At 43.0% G+C, this 17366-nt stretch overlaps 1 protein-coding gene across 1 annotated transcript in view; it reads right to left on the bottom strand.

Moving 5' to 3' along the window:
* The window catches only part of TPPP (tubulin polymerization promoting protein), a 70989-nt gene extending 57062 nt beyond the window's left edge, over positions 1–13927 (bottom strand). Inside the window, exon 1 of the mRNA XM_063116433.1 lies at positions 13796–13927. The gene's annotated coding sequence lies outside the window, so the exon portion shown is untranslated. The remainder of the gene's footprint in view (positions 1–13795) is intronic.
* Between the last annotated feature and the right edge of the window lie 3439 nt (positions 13928–17366).

The raw sequence follows: 17366 nt of genomic DNA, 5'->3' as shown, positions 1-17366 counted from the left end.
TTTAGAGCTTTAAAAGGGTTAAAAACAACATCTTGGGATTAGCCCTGAAATGAACTGGCAACCAATAGTACTTGTCTACATGTACTTCATGCAGCTAATTCCAGCCAAAAAAACCATGCTGCTACATTCAGAATTCACTGAAGTTTCCAAATTGTCTTCAACAGCAGCCTCACATCAGATTTGTTACAATAGTGAAGTCAAGATGTTACAGGAAATCCAGGATAATCGAAAATTCCTCATCAAATATTTGCTACATACTGTTTTGGGCCATTTTTGTAATATCTACAGAGACAGGAGAGCTGAGGAATTCTATAAAACATGGCATGTATTCAAATTTGGCCATTTTTGCCTCAAATTTGTGATGAAATACGCAGAATGTCTGGAATATGGGTTTTAGCGAAAAATCCAAAACGGACAGTTTCTGCTAAATAGATTTGTATACTGTTCAACTGGAAAATGCAAGTGGGCAGTTTACAGTCACAACCTCTCAACAGCTGTGTACATGGGTCTCCTTCACTGGATTGGAGCAAATGAGTACAAAACATGTCCGTACACTCTCATGTACATCCGTTTCTTTGTTTCTTTATACATTACTTTATAAATGAATAATATAACATGCCTTTCTGACAACCCACCTGAAGCAGCTAAATGTGGGAATCCTGATCCTCATACCAAAGTCCTGACTGGTTTTATTACATCCAAGTGTGTCCACTCACAGGGTGGGGGGAGGGAGAGGGGGGGGGGAAACGAACACTAATTGCCTCGAGCCTCCAGGCAGCTTGGTGGCAGCAGTGTGTGTGTCCTCGTGCAGCTCCTGTTTATTTCAGATAAGGGTTTGCACAGGAGAACGTCCTGATTGATTCATTCCCTATATCGACACCTTCATTTCACCTTCCAATGAAGTACACTCCGAATAAGAAATCCAAGGGGGTGAGGAGCAGTGGAAGAATCGCTGTCACATTTTAATTCAGAGGAAGATTCCCTTTAGGCCATCACCGCAAATGCTTCTTTGGCCCAGTTTTTATCGGCATCAGTAAGAATGAGCATTAATGCAGCCTGTTTCTCAGTTCTGCTCAGGGCTGAATTAAGACCTCATTTCTACACTACACTGACAGCAAATCTTATTGTCAACTCCCAGAATTCTTCTCTACACTCAGGCTACTCACAGCTCCCATTGGACAACCCCCTTCCCCCCAAAAAAACCAACCCAAAATTATTTTTTGTAGGCATGGGAAGGAAGGAGCTAGCCAAGGAGCTGATAGACTATGCATAAGCTCGATCAGAGGTTTTATAGTTGAAAATGCCGGCTCTTTCCACATTTTCACAGTGCCTACTAGTACTCTGGACAGGGCTATTGAATTGCACTAAACTCACCATTAGCATTTTCACTACAAGACATTAACAGAGAAGCATCAAAAACAGAACAAACTAATGGCATACTTTTACCTACACTGGGGGAAAAAGATGATCAAGCTGAAAATGTCACACAAGAGTCTGCACTTTCCCAGTGCTCCATCTGGGTAAACACCGCAATCCAAAAACACCCTAAAAACTTTGTCAGTGAGACTGCAGATGTGCCTCATGCAAGGGAAATTGCCCAGAGAATTTTCCATAATGGGGCACCATGCAAGAAGCATCTCACGATACTGTGACAAAGCAGCTGTTTGTCATGTTAATCTGTTTTGTTGTATTAATATTAGTGTATTTAGTTTTTCAGGAAATGTATGTACAGGTAAGAAAGGGTTAACTGGGGGAAGGATTGGCTTGTGTATGATTGGCTGTTCTAGTTCTGCCTAGGGGGAATAGGGAGGGAGTGATGTCACAGAAGGGTTTATTTTCAGTTTTGACAGGTAGCTTTGGGGAGACGGGGTTTGGGTTTTGTCAGAACACCATCTTGGATGGGGAGGGAGGGTTTAGAGAGGTAGGGAGGTATGCTCAGGCTAATTAATGTCATCTTGTCAATTCATTTTAATTTTCTGAATTAAATCCATGTGTCAGCTTGTTCTTCATTTACACTACATCACGCCAATCCTTTTCCAGCTTCATTGGCTGCCAGTCCAGGTCTGGGCCCGATTCAAAGTGCTGATATTAACATTTAAAGCCCTAAACAGCTTGGGGCCAGGCTATCTGAAGGAACGCTTCCTCCCGTATGGATCCACCCAGACCCGAAGGTCATCCTCAGGGGCCCTTCCCCACGAGCCCCTGCCAAAGGAAGTGAGGCAGGTGGCTACCAGGAGGAGGGCCTTCTCTGCTGTGGCACCCTGGCTGCGGAATGAGCTCCCTAAGGAAGTTCGCTTGGCACCTACATTATATGCCTTTAGACGCCAGGTGAAGACCTTTTTATTCTCCCAGCATTTTAACAATCTATAAATAAATTTTAACTTGGTATTTTAAATTTGTAATTTTGCATTGCTGCTGTTTTTATCTGGTTGAGCTTTTATATTGTATTTTATAATGCTGTTTTATACTTTGAATGGTTTTAATTTTTGTGAACCGTCCAGAGAACTCCGGCTATTGAGCGGTATAGAAATGTAATAAATAAATAAATACTTCATACATGAACACATAATAGCCAGCACCCACTTCCCCAAATTAGAAGTAACAGTGATAAATTCGACACATTTGATGTTATTTGTGGCTGGGTAAGGTTAGCTAATTCAGTGGGTGCAGCTGATTTGGCAGTGATGTCCCACTCCTTAGACTTATTATTCTAGGCGTAAAAGGAGAATAGGAGAACGCCTGGGTAAAAGGGGGGGGGCATAGTGATCCAGTCACTGGCATTTTTATTTCCCATGCATGCCTCTGAGCCCGTGTGGGGCCCCTGACTCATTCTTGGAAATAAAATTTGTGCTGGAGATTCATCTGTCATTTTGTAGCATGGCAGTCTCCCAGCTTTATACACACACTCACATATATACATAAAAATAAGGTCCTGCACAACTCTGAGAGAGAAAACTGATCTGAGCACCATGTGCAATTAGTGGTGTGGGAGTATAGGCCCCCAAACGGCTTCCAGACTAAGGCAATGGCCACTGGGGCAGATTGAATATCATCAGGTTTTTATTTTGTTAGATTAGATGACAAAACCGCCCATTTATTAGAACATCACCATCACAGGGAAGCCTAATGCAAAAAGACCTCCAGGATCCATTTTGATTTCAGCACAAAAAGCTAAGGGCTGCAAGTCGATTGTAGCGTGTGCACCATCCCAGTGAAAAACAGCCATTCCATCCACTGTTGCAGCGAAAGGGTGTCAGAAAGAATCAGCATTTGCATGGATGACCTAAAAGGTTTCCTTGGGACTTTCAGCAAATATTACAACTGATCAAGACAAAGATCACTGTTCCTTTTAGTGAGCTCCGAACAGCTGCCCGGTATGACACAGCTGCTGCTTTCTCTCTTGGGGGTCAGAGGCAAATGGAAGAGGTTGCAACTGCTTGAAGACATCAGAGAGATCTCAGAGTGTCTATTTCACTTTCCTGGCTCTATTAAATTTCTGCTAAAGGCAACCTGACAGCTTAATCCCCATCTTGTTAAATTCAGTTGCTTGGAATATTGTTACATATTGATTAAACAGTTGTGCTCTATCCCATCTGATGGAGCACTTTGATGGAAACAAGGACAGAGCTGAAGGGTGTCCATTTTACTATATTACTTTAATTGACTTAAAGGAAAGTTGAGAGAAACGTCGAATGTACTCTACAAATCTGCAAATGGTACTGGCCCCAAAGCTTTTCTTAGACTGCCCACTCATATATGTTAGGGCCAAAAAAAACCCCATATCTTCTTTTAATTTTTACAGTAGAGTAGATGCAGGAAGCCAGAGCAGGGTCCCAATCTGGAGGACTAGATCTGGATCAGGTGACTGTGCTACTCCAGAGTAAAAATGAAAGAAAGTCAAAGCTATTAGATATGGATTTAAGCTATGTCTGTTTTGACCCTTCATCTGATATTCTAGGAGAAGAAAAAAAATCAATCTTTGCAGAACCTCCCTGTTTGGTCACCTAAATGAGTCTTATTTGCTACAGGTGACAAGTGGCTATTTGCAAACAACTCTAATGTGGGGGTGATGGAAATCAAAAAGTGCTAATGTCCAAATTTAAACTTTTTCTGAATTTTGACAAGATTAGATTTAAGGGCGACTTCAAAGGATGAGTTTTCCAACTGAGATGTCTCCTTTGTAGAGCCACCAATTTCAGGACAATACTAGATTATGAAAGTTTGGCAAATTTGGTGTTACCACACGACGGGAACACTGGTCGTCAGAATCCATCTAGTTAAATTGCTAACTTTAAGAATTCTTGTGTCTACAAACTCCCTGTGCAACATGTGGAATTCAAGGCCATTTCACATGTTGCACCGCAACAAACCTGGATTTGCAAGTGAGTTCACAATCAAAAGGGAGCTGCAATCTGACCAACATAGCTCTAAGATGCACATCTTTGCAAACATGTTTGTCATAATCACACATTACATTCTAGATGTACACTTAGAACATCTTCGGACTACTGCTAGAAAACTATATGGTGTGAAGTGGTCCTCACCTTTACTGTAGAGTATAGCGTTTTTCTATATCTCTGATAAGATATCCTGCAGTTCATGACCTGTCTGGAAGTAGAATAAGGATTTTGACCAGCTAACCTACCTAATCTGCCTATGTATTCATCAGATGGCTCTCAGGGCTGGTCCAACAGGGGCCATCACAGATATGAACATCTCAGACAGAATCATCATATTTCTTCACATCAACTTCAAATACAATGTGTTTCAGTGGCATCCATTCCCACACCCATCTTCCAGCAATCAAGTGTAGAGTCATCAAGTGATATAAATAAATGCATGTATGAACCAGGACCTGGCTCTATAGATTTTCTCTATTTGATGATGGGTACAAATTCAAAAATCAGGAACTGATTCTGCATAACCACAGCCTTTCAGCATCAAAAATCCTCCTGACCATACTTTCGTATCCACATTTTCATTTCCCCCCTTTTCCTCCTTACAAGTAACAAATTCAGGAGAAGATGGGGAGATAGTTCAGGGTTAATGCTGAAGGCTAGCAATGAGTGTGTTACTAGTGCTAGGAGGGAGAGTACAGGAAGAGAATCTTAAATGCATCTGTGCATCACTTCAGACACAGCATGAGGCTATTCAAAAATAACTTTCCATTTTTATTTTTTTCAGTGGAGAAACTATTTGGTAAGAAGGAGGCAGATAAATCTCTAGCAAAAATGTTCATATTATTCATCATACTAGAATCCCCTGAATTCTTTGGGGAAAACTATGACAATAAAACTGCTATAAAATCAATATAAATTGATAGTGTAGATTATTTCTCCCACTCCTCAGCCAAAAAGGGATGGGGAGTGAAGAAGGGCTGGTGGAATGGCCCTGCATTCCCTCTCATCTCTTTCTGTACAAGCTGCTGGAAATATGCTCCATGTGAGGCTCTTGGAGGCCATGTTATAGCATACTAAGGGCACAGTCTGCCCAGAGCTGTCCTGTGTACACTCCATTTCAGTGAAAGGGAGATGTGCAGAGGACACCCAATAGGGGAGGAGAAAGTATGATGGAGGCCTCTTACTATAGGAACATAAGGGGCCACGCAAGCACACAAGAGAGTCATTGCAATAAGGTAGGTCAGAAACCCTAGTTAGATAGAAGAAGGTCAAGATTTATAGAGCTCTGGGCACATTTTAAAAAGCGTACTAGCAATATCAGCTGAAACGGTCAAATAACAGCTTGCAACATTTCTGAATTCTTCTTAAGCAATGGAGAAGAGGCCCAAAGAGCTTTATATATTCTGGCCAGCCCATCCAAAAGCATTGGGAGGAATGAAAATAGGGCAACTTATAATGCTCATATGCAATACTAATGGCCAGAAAAGGGTAGGGGGAAACATGGGGAAAGTCTGCAGTGGCACAAGGCAGGCTTACAAACTAGTGGGGAGGGGGGGAGAAACAGAGTTTACTAGTCCTCAAAGAAAAGTTTACTAGTCCATCAGCTCACACATGCCAATCTTAGGCCATTTTGATAGCCTGAAAGAAAAAGAACCACCAACTGTCCTTCCATTTACACAAGCTTCTTACACTTCGCAGACAGCCAGACAAGTAGTTATTTATAAGCCTGACATAAAGGTAACTGAGGAGCATGAGGGGTCAACAGGACCTCAGAGACGCAATCTTCACACGGCTTATTGGGAGTACTCTAATACAGGATGGTATTACATCTTTCAGGGCATAGAAATGAAAAGCTGAACTAGGATGAACCATTTGCAAATAAATATGCAGTTCAAGACCTCAGCCCATTTATGTACACTAAGGACTGTGCACTAAATCCTATGCACCGCAAATCAGAATTCACTGTCACAGACTCAATAAGACTTACTCCCCAGTTAAGTGTACATACATATGGTTGCCACCTTAATTAAGGTGCCAGATCTAACATCCTAGAACTTTTCTTAAGAAAAAAAATTAAGTTGCTCTGCACAAGTGCTCTCTATTTCTCTCTCCCATCCTCCCTTCCCCCTTCCTCTCTCACACACACTATTTCCCACGTATTTGATCAGATGTATGGGCATCCTAACCTGTGCCAGAAGGCAAAACAAGTACCCCCCACCCACACACACCCAAAAGGAAGGTGGTGCAAAACTGCCTTGTTATACCGGATTATCTCCCTAACCCACTCCAAGAAAAAAGAAGGCTCAGTCATCTACCCACACTCTAGAAAACTAACAAATCTCAGCATCAAAGCAAGCAATGAACAACATTTTCAAAATGCACACATAACACAGAAGAGGGGAAATGATCATATGATAGTGGATTCTCTCGACAGAGTTCATCATGAAATCTTAAAAAAAAACCTGTTTGATTCTCTGATGGAAACACTTCCAAAACCACTCATGCTCATAGGTTATGTCAATTGCTCAAATTTATTTTTATCTTCTCCCTTCCTACACAACCTCCCTTTCCATCTGTGTGCCTTTTACAAGGCTGAGATAACAGAGCACTGAATATATGAAAACTTCTGTCCAGGTACATAGCTACTAATTCCTGCTTGAGTTCAACTAATTTTAACCTACCTCCCCCATCCAACTCTTAATTCCACAACACAATCCATTTTTAAGTATTTAAAAACAAGCAGGTCTAGATATCTTCTTTTATTCATAGCAAGCAAGGAATGACATTCCAAGCAATCCAACATAATGCTCAAAGCAGCCTAAATGGAGTTATCCTCTCTTATCATCATAACAAAACTATGAATCAGCTCAGGTGTAATGGGAAGCCATGTTTTCTACTATAGACCAATCCTGCATGAGCCTCAGGCTTACATGCTCACCCCTCCACTCTCCTTTTTTTGTATGCCAGAGGAGATTGAAGGTTCCCACTTTTAGATTAACCACCCTCTCATGCAAGCACTGAGCCATTACTGACTCTTGGAGGGACGTCAGCTTTCGCTGTCATTTTCTTGGCAGGCCTTATAGCGGGGTGGTTTGCCGTTGCCTTCCCCGGCCATTATTACCTTTCCCCCAGCTAACTGGGTACTCATTTTACCGACCTCAGGAGGATGGAAAGCTGAGTCAACCTGAGCCGGCTGCCTAAAACCAGCTTCTGCTGGGATCGAACTCTGGGGAGAGTTTCAGCTGCAGGAACTGCTGCTTTACCGCTCTGCGCCACATGAGGCTCAGATTAACCACAGTTCCCCGTAATATCCAAACACAGGGAACTGTGGTTTGCTTAAACGTTAGTTAGTGAGAACAAGCCAGGATCAAACTATGGTTGCAGATGCTGGTTTGTTCTCAAAAAAATAGTTCAAAGAAATCACAGTTCCACAACTTCGGGCATCATCACAGCGAACTGTGGTTCATTCAAAATTGAAAGTAGAAGTTTTCACTTTCCTCCTCCGGGATGCAAAGGAGAAGGGGAGGGGACTGTTTAAACTCAAGACTAATTTACACAGCAGAAAGCCACAGCTTACTCTTACATCTGAACAGATTCTAAGAGTTACACTGTTGGATAGTGACTGGACCAAGACTATTCATGAAGGGTCATAGATCAGGTCTTCTGGTCCAAACCTTACATTCTATTCATTTAACTGCACTACTTTAAAAATTACATGTGAATTATAATTTTTCGACTATAGGCTACAGTTGGCTTTCTTTTTTAAACCTACTGGATTTTTATAAACCTGGATTTGTAAAGAGCCTTCACAAAATATCACTTTTATTCAAGAATATATAACACATTCTGGCTGGAACCTCCATCATTAACACTATTTCAGGGACTATAACCAATCCATACCATGTATTAATTAACACAGTATAGGCTGCAATCCTATACACACATACCTAGGACTAAGTCCTGTTCAGAACATATGAAGAGCCATGCTGGATCAGACTAAAGGCCTACCTAGTCCAGCATTCTGTTCCCACGGCAGCCAAACCAGAAGGCTATGGGTAGCACGAAGCGACGGCAATAGCACCTTCTTGCTTGTGTGCTCCAAGTGGCACATTGCCCACGATACTGGAGATAATATGTAGCCATCACGACTAGTAGCTATTGATAGCTTTCTCCTCCATTAATTTATCTAATCCTTTTTTAAAGCTATCCCACTTGGTGTCCATTGCTACATCTTGCAGTAGTGAATTTCGTAGTTGAACAATGCGCTGTGTGAAGAAGTACTTCCTTTTATTCGCTCTGAATCTCCCACCATTCAGCTTCATCAGATGGCCATAAGTTCTAGTATTACGAGAGAGGGAGAAATAAAAACATAACCCTATCTACGTTCTGTGCATAATTTTATACACCTCTTTCATATCCCCTTCTTACTCACTTTTTCCTAAGCTAAAGAGGCATTGTAACCTTTCCCCAAAGGGGAGTTGCTCCAACCCCCTGATCATTTCAACTGCCCTTTGCTGCACCTTTTCCAACTTTACAATTGCCGTTTTGAGGTGCAGTGACCAGAACAGCACACATTTCTGGTCACTTCCAAATCTACGGATTGGATAAAGGCCAAACCCAAACCATACATTTGGATAAAGTCATTAAGATATTAGCAGTTAAGATATTGGCATTACAGTATTGGCAGTATTGACCTTTTCATGTTTGTTTATTCGTTCAGTCGCTTCCGACTCTTCGTGACTTCATGGAACAGCCCATGCCAGAGCTTTCTGTCGTCTGTCGCCACCCCTAGCTCCCCCAAGGTCAAGTCTGTCACCTCCAGAATATCATCCATCCATCTTGCCCTAGGTCGGCCCCTCTTCCTTTTGCCTTCCACTTTCCCTAGCATCAGCATCTTCTCCAGGGTGTCCTCATTATGTGGCCAAAGTACTTCAGTTTTGCCTTTAGTATCATTCCCTCAAGTGAGCAGTCTGGCTTTATTTCCTGGAATATGGACTGGTTTGATCTTCTTGAATGGTCTACATTTCCATCCAGCTATCCACCACAACTCCAAGATCTCTTTCTTGGTCAATCACAACCCACTCAGATCCTATCAGGACATACATGAAGTTAGGGGTTTTGCCCCAATGTGCATCACTGTACACTTCCTTACATTGAACCACATTTGCCATTGTAATCCCTATCCCCTGGATTTGGAGAGATCCTTTTGGAGCTCTCCGCAATCCCTTTTTGTTTTAAACACCTCAAACAATTTGGTGCCATCTGCAAACATGGCCACTTCACTGCTCACTCCTAACTCCAGATCATTTATGAACGTTAAAAAGTTCAGGTTCCAATATAGATCCTGTGGTAATACGGATCTTTGTGGGAACTCATTGGACTCAATGGGTCTGCACTGCTAATCATCCCTTTGCGATAATCCTGAAAGATAAAAGTATGAGAAGTCTTATGATCTTTAATGTAAGTTTGTGGAAATATACCTCTAATCTTAGATGGATTTGTTTCTTCATCCTCATTAACTGATTTGGAAGTAGGCAAGAATTTTAAAACAAATTGAAGGCACTAAGGCAGAATCATACAATATCATTTAAAGTGTGAAAGTGGCTCGAACTCACCTTCACAGCCCTGAAAACAAATGCCCAAGAATCAGCAAATATGAATTTATATGCTTCCACCACTTAAAATATTACATATGTCTTCAGCCTGAGTTCCCTGTAGACTACACAGTCATTGCTTTTGGCACACTGTCTCTGGACAAAGAGAGTTTCCAGGTTTTAAATCACTATAGAAGCTTAAGAACCTGTAAATAGAGATGACAGTGGGATAAGCGTGCATACCATGAGCAACTATGCCTCTGTCATCTCACTCTTCAGCTCTCTGAAAGAGCTACTGTTATCAAAGACAAAAGACAATGTATGTTAGAATTAACACATGTTAGTGTTATTTGGAAGAGTGGGGAAACCATTTTGTCCATGTGGACAAAAACTAATTTGTATTAAGGACATATAAACATTGTATTGAGGTCATATGAAACAGAGGTTGTTGGTTACTAGATTTCCCTATAAAACAGATTTTTTAAATACATTACGAAGTGTTTAATTGCGCATGGCACTAAGATATCACTCTTGTTTACCTAGGAACAAAGTACGCAGGCAGCTAAAAGAGGGGCATAGTGCTCACCACAGAGATCACCCTAGGTTTGGGCTGAACCACTTCATAAGCGAAGAATGCTCCTCAAATACATAGCCATTCTCTCCACACAGAAAAATAGCATGAGTGTGAGAGAAGCATTCTCATCTAGTTTTCTCCCTGTCATCCACTTCTCCAAGTGCAGAGAATGTCTGTGTATGAAGTAGCATTCCTTGTCATGAGCCCCCACCTACAATCTGAAATGGTACAGCCCAGGCACAGGTTTTCCATCTCAGTGAGAACTAGGTCAGAACTGTAACAAGCAACAGAACTGCAGTTTAAGGAGATGCTGTTAAAAAGACCCTTCTTCACCAGTTCTTAATCCATGAACGCTTTTTCTGAGTGCTGCAACTGCACCCTCAGACATGAAGTAAGAAAACAATGCATCTGAGCATGAGCAAAGTGGCTCCCTCTAGATACTCAAAAACCACAACAACCTTATATCTTATTTGGAAAAAAAAGTCTTCACAGTCAAACTCAGCACCAGAAATGTGTTAAGGAGGAATGTGGTCTAATGAGACACAAAGGGTCAATGTGAAATGGCAAACACACACACACCCCACACACAAAATGTAGGTAGCTGTTTATTATTTAAAGTTATTTATTTGAAGATATAGCCAATGGGTTGTGTTCAATGTTAGTTTAACTTATGCCCCTGTCATTTCAATGGGTGTATTCTAAGTAGGACCAACACTGGATACAACACTAGATAATTGAAATAAAAGGCAAGTGCTCAAGCATTTGTCCAGATTAATCCTTTGTATTCACTGGTCAGAACACAGTGGTAAGCAGAAGCAGATATGTGTGTCTTTTGGGGCAATGGGGTAGAATTCTGCCTGAATGCTTTCTCTCATACCTGGGTAAATAAAAGGACTAGAATATATTGAAAACTGAACATTCAGTGAATGTGCCCGGATCATCCCTGAGGAAATCGTACACCTGCAGATTTTGCCCACCACCCAGGATATGCATCTCCGGAACGTTTGCACCCTCCTCTGCCCCTGGGCTTTTCATCTTGGAAATCAAGAGCTACACCAATTTCAACATCAACATTCCATGTTTGTCCCAGTCCTCCAGCTACCCCGCGGCAGCCTCTCCGCAAGCTCACCGGCTGAAGCAACTTGGTGTGGAACGAATGGGTCAAGGAAGGATTGCAACCCAGATCACGTGCAGCGTACAAACAGCAGAGCATGGAGGAAATGTGTAAACACTGAGCACGCTCTCTCTGGTTGGAATGAAAGCAGCAAGTGAAACTGAAGCCATCCATTGAGGAATCCATTGCAAATAACCGCCAATGCTCTAGGGCAGGTGCTGTTGCATTTATTCTAAATAGGGGAATGGAATGGGGGGAGGCGAGAAAAGAGGGAATCCCACGGAAGGATCCAGCCGTCCATTGCGCACTCATAGGTTCCAACTTGCTAAGTCAAATGGAGAAACAGACTCAAAACCTCTGGAGCTGCCAAACAGCTTCTCAGGATCCTTGTTCCCAAACACCCAGGAGAAAAGGAGAGGAAGACCCAAACCATAATCAAAGGGGAAAGAAAAGAAAACCCTAAGTGATATTGGCACAAATAGATTACTGGGTTGTATCCAATGTTTGTCCTACTTAGAATAAGCCCACTGGAATGAATGGGATTTAAATTAGACTAAGATTAGATGCAACACACTGCTTCCAGTTTTACATAATTACATAATGCTGAAACACCTAGAAGCACACCAGAATCTCAACCATAGAAAAATCTTGAAGTCATAATTACATAGAACCTAAAGCCTTTCCCCACATACATGTATTGTTCCACCAAATTCCACCATTTAAATAGACCATGCTCATTGTTACATGCATCCCCGCATCTTCTAATGCCACAATAGTCACATAAAGTCAGATATAAGAATGGCCCCAAATAGACTACAGATGGATGTTGTTTATTTGTCAACAATATGGCAGGTTTTTTGTAAAGGTGAGGGAGAGAAGGAATTAAGTCATTAAAAAAGCCATTAGAGCTAAACGTTGTATACTTCAGAACAAGCAGGTGGAGGAGAATGGTACCCCTCGAACTGGGATGTGACACCCTGTCAGATATCGGCATGCAATGTAAGTGCCACCTACTCGTAAATTCCAAACCCTCTGCTGTCTCTCTGTATTTAGTTGCCTTGCTGATTATATGTTCCTGATGTTTTCGTTTTTGTGAGCTTTGTATTTCAGATTTCTGTTTTGACTGTAAACTGCCTTAATAGCCTTGTGTGAAAGGGCAAAATAGAGAGCCAATGTGGCGTAGTGGTCAAAGTGTAGGGCTGGGAATCCAGAGATTGGGGTTCTAGTCCCACTCAGCCCTGAAGCTCACTGGGTGCCTTTGAGCCAGTCACTGACTCTCAGCTTAACCTACCTCACAAGGCTGTTGTGAAGGTAAAATGGAGAGGAGAAGAAGGATAACGTAAGCTTGGAGGGAAAAGGGTGGGATAGAAAGTTAATAATAAAGAAAAACTGTCTGGGATAATAATACAGAAACAACAGCAAAGACAGCTGAAACCTCTCTTAGAAGAGTGAGATTTAGGATAGCAAGGTCTAAAAGTCCAACATAATGCAATGTTTACAACGTTGGGTTTTGAATATGGGATAAACAATTGCAGCAGAGCGGTTGCGGCGGGGTGGAGGACAACTTTCTCCCTCTTCACTGCACCATGCATCCTTTTTGCAAACTTCATGTAGTGAAATACATTTATCGAACAGCTCAAGTATCACCCTCCCCAAGTGCAAGCTTTCGAGATCTGCAGATCTCTTCATCAAGCACGATCTTACAAAAACCATCTTGGCGAGGAGCATACAATCAATTCCGCCTTGAGTCGGATCCTAATGCCAGGCTCACACCAGGCTCGCCGTCCTTTGCACGCTGCGGCCGGGATGATGCCATCACAGAAGCAAACACAACCACGCGCGCTCCTGGCAGCTCTCCTGCGCCGCCTGTCCGCCCTCCGGCCATAGCTTTCGCTTGCAGCGGTTGATCGAACTCCAGCCGGCGGCCCGAGAGGCGCAAGACGAAGCGTCAACTCTGCTAGGCAAGGCGACTCCCGGCAGCCCAAATCACTTGGGAGGCGGAGAAGGACGGACGGACGGACGGACGGACCCGGACCTCGAATCCAGTTCCGCGCCGGATCCCCACCGATACCTACACGCGCGGGGCACCTCCAGGCGCGCACCGCTCGCTTACCTCCGAGCTCCCGAATGAGAAGAGAAGGGGGCCACGGGTAGGGGTCGGCGCAGGTCCCGGCCTCCGCTGCCAATTCTCACACCCGCCGAGGGCGATCGAGCCCAACTGGGGCAACGTCGAAGCGCAGCAGCGGCTGCGGCTAAGGCAAGCGGGCAGCTCTGAGGCGGGCGAGCCGGCCCCGCCCTGGCCGCCTGGCATTGGTGAAGCGCCGCTGGTGGTGCCCGCCCACCCCGCGCTGCCCACCTCCTCAAGCGCCGGGGCCCGCAGCGCGGGCTCCTCCCCTGCGAGGCCGGAGGAGCGCGCGCGCCATCGGGCCGAGCCGAGCGCCGCCGCCGCTGCTGCCTTACATGGCCCCGCTGGGCTCCCGAGGGCGGGGAAACTGCGCTCGGGAGAAGGGAGCGAGAGGGTGGCAACAGGTGCCCGAGCAGGTAAGGCGCAGCAGCCCCCGCTCCCGTTGCCCCAAAAGGCAGGTCCGGCTCGGGACGACAGACCCACCCACGCACCCGTCCGTATTTTAAAACGCGTCGATCAGTAGTTTCGTTTGAAACGGCGCTCCTCTTACACTTGCCAGCCAATCCGGAATAGCCGCTTCGCTTCCTGTTTCCGCACTCTCGAGAGCCGCTCGGCACAAATTCGAATTCTCCGCCCGACTTCAAGCGGTTCCTGGGGGCTGCTTCCATCCAGAGAGCGTGGCGATCAATGCCTGGCCCCGGATCTCTTCCACAGGGCCTTTGAGTATTCGTTGAGGGTTTTTCTCAGCTTCGCTGCTGGCAGTTTGCAAAGGGGATTTCAGCTGGGAAGGGAAGAGTTAACTATTCCCACCTGCTGCAGTCATCCTCCCCCCCCCCAACAACCTTCCTAAATGTTCCCTGCATAGTTCAAATTGGTTTGGGATCATTTGGATGAAGGTGCAAATTAATTGAACAATTTTTTTTATTTGGCATAATTAGTATCAGACATTAATTATCTCAGAATCTCAAGATTTTATTGTTTATAGCCAATGGCCATCACAGAACGAACACAAAGCACACTCATTTGATACAAGAATATAATAAAATTATCTGGCTTTACCTCCTGTGAAATTTTAATAAATCCTTGTAACTTTTTCCAAGTCTGTGTGTGTGTGTGTGTGTATCATATGGGTTTAAGCCACCAAATCTTTTAAGTGCCTAGTAACCCCTCTTGCATTATAGTATCACAGAGGTGGTTAATGGAAGGAGGTAACAGAAAGCCTTCTTTAATTAAGCGTTATTGCTGTACCTTCATTATGGTGCTGTACCTCTATAATACTTTTTCTCTAAGGTAGTATGATAGAAGTCCAGCACTTTTTAAAAAGGCCTTTCCAGGCTCAATCATTAACCACGAAGACATAGGTTTAAATTCTCACCCAGTCATGTATCTCAGTGGATTTCCTTGAACCAGTTATCTCTTTCAGCCCTGTCTACCTCAACTTAGGGATAAGAAAAGTGTATGTTGCCTTGAATTCCTTGGAGGAAAAGCAGAATATAGATATAGTAAAGAAAAGAAAGCAGGGTACTTTGCAGGGTACAAACATTTCATATACTGATCTGTGTTATGTTTACAATGATATTTCTTTCCTCATCCCCTGCCTGTTGTCCCACTTAACCTGATGAAGAGTTCTGGAGAACTCAAAAGCTTGCATACTTCTGTTGCAGTTTGGTTGATCCTATTAAAGCTATTGCCCAACTGTGGATTTTGGGCTTTTTTCCTCATAGATGACCATGGCTGACTTAGTTTTTCCTGTAAGAGAGGTCAAACTTCTCTCTACGTTGCAAGCGCTGAGGTAAAGAGAGTAGCTTGCCTAAAACCACTGTACAGCTTGGTCTCTTACAACCTGATCTTATCCATGTCTACTCAGAAGTAAACTTCCTTAAATATGCTTTATTTCCTGGCATGTGTGTTTAGGATTGTAGGTTCCACCACTATGCTAGTTCTCAAGCAAAATGCTAACCAGCTTAGCCACACTTTCCTGTGGGAAGCCTACAATGCCAATATACATCCACTGTCCCAAATCAAAGAGAGAGAAAAACCCTGTGGTATTTAAAATTAATTCCAAAGTATCACAAGACCTAAATAGATTTCTCATTCTATTTAGGGTGTAATCATCTGCTTACTTACCTTAGCGTGAGCCCCATTGAATTCAATGGAACTTCTGCACCATCATTCTCTCTAAATTTAACAAGATGACTAAAGCATTTCCAGGCTTAAAAAATAGAACCGCCCATTTGTGAACTGCCCATTTTTGTGAACCGCCCAGAGAGCTTCGGCTATTGGGCGGTATAAAAATGTAATAAATAAATAAATAAATAAATAAATAAATAAAATAGTGCCAAATGTTCAAATGGAAGTAGTGTTGATTAGTTTAAACACAGAACACACCAGAGAAAGGGATCCTGGTACCCACCATATTGTACTACAACTCCCATAATCCCTGACCATGGGCTATGTTGGCTGGGGCTGATGGGAGCTGTAGTTTGGAATGTCTTGAGAGCACCAGATTGCAAACACAGTGCAATCAGAGTCAAGACATATGTCCCATAGGCATCAGGGAGACCTAAACTAATCGCAACGCAATCCCAGTCCGTTGCTTTCAAGAGAAAATAGGGACATTGTATACACTAGCACAGCCTTCCAGATATTTTAGAGTTCAGCTCCCAACATTCCTGACCATTAGCCATGCTGGCTGGAGCCAATGGGAGTTGAAGTACACAACATATGGGGTTGGATCTAGATTTACACATTTTGAAGGATAACCGAGTTTTGGGTTCCTTAGCGGTTCAAAAAGTGCAACATTAGAATTTCTTCCCCATCTCTAACTTATGTGGACAAATGTTTAAACCACACCTTAAATAAAATTTGGTAGGTTGCCAGGGCCCCAATGAAATTGTTCCAGGGGTTAAATCTAGGCAGCGTGCTGCCATAGGCCAACCTTGAATTAGTCAGTTCAGTTTGAGTAATTTTGCATATTAGGACAAACCCTCAATATACGTAACCTTTTATCTGTCCTGTCTCTTTAAAACTTCATTATATCAATTTCCATCTTTCTTAAATGATACCAATTTTCTCACCTAGTTTGGTCATCTGTAAAAGCAAGAGAGGAATCACAGAAGGGGAAAGTATTTTTTTTAATTAATAATAGCTAGCCCGCCTGCAGGCCCCTATGCAATTAGAAGACTGAAAGGGTTGTTTTTGTACACATAGTCCAATTTATATAACCATTTATAAGTGCTTCAAAAAGATTTCAAGATTGAAACGCCTCTGGCAAATGCAAACTGGAGTGCCTTAGCAGGAACATATTTGTGAAGAAAAACCTGATGTGCTGGTGTATGTGAACTGATAATAGTGGCAATACATACCTTTTGGTCTTTTCTAAAAATTGGATTGATAAAGTCTAGAGACATCCATGATTCACAAACTTAAATTTGTTTAATAGCCATTCCATTATCAATTTAGAATCCTCAGCTCAGAGCTTCGAAATAGTTTTTTCTTCCCTACCTGCTCTTCCTCCACACCTGATTATAGCCTCAACTCTGCTTTTCAATTAAAAAAA

Source organism: Elgaria multicarinata, chromosome 1 (genome assembly GCF_023053635.1).
Source record: "Elgaria multicarinata webbii isolate HBS135686 ecotype San Diego chromosome 1, rElgMul1.1.pri, whole genome shotgun sequence".
In the NCBI taxonomy this organism is placed as follows: domain Eukaryota; kingdom Metazoa; phylum Chordata; class Lepidosauria; order Squamata; family Anguidae; genus Elgaria; species Elgaria multicarinata.
The sequence above is the reverse complement of the archived record's forward strand: the minus strand, read 5'-3'. Positions and strand labels throughout refer to the sequence as shown.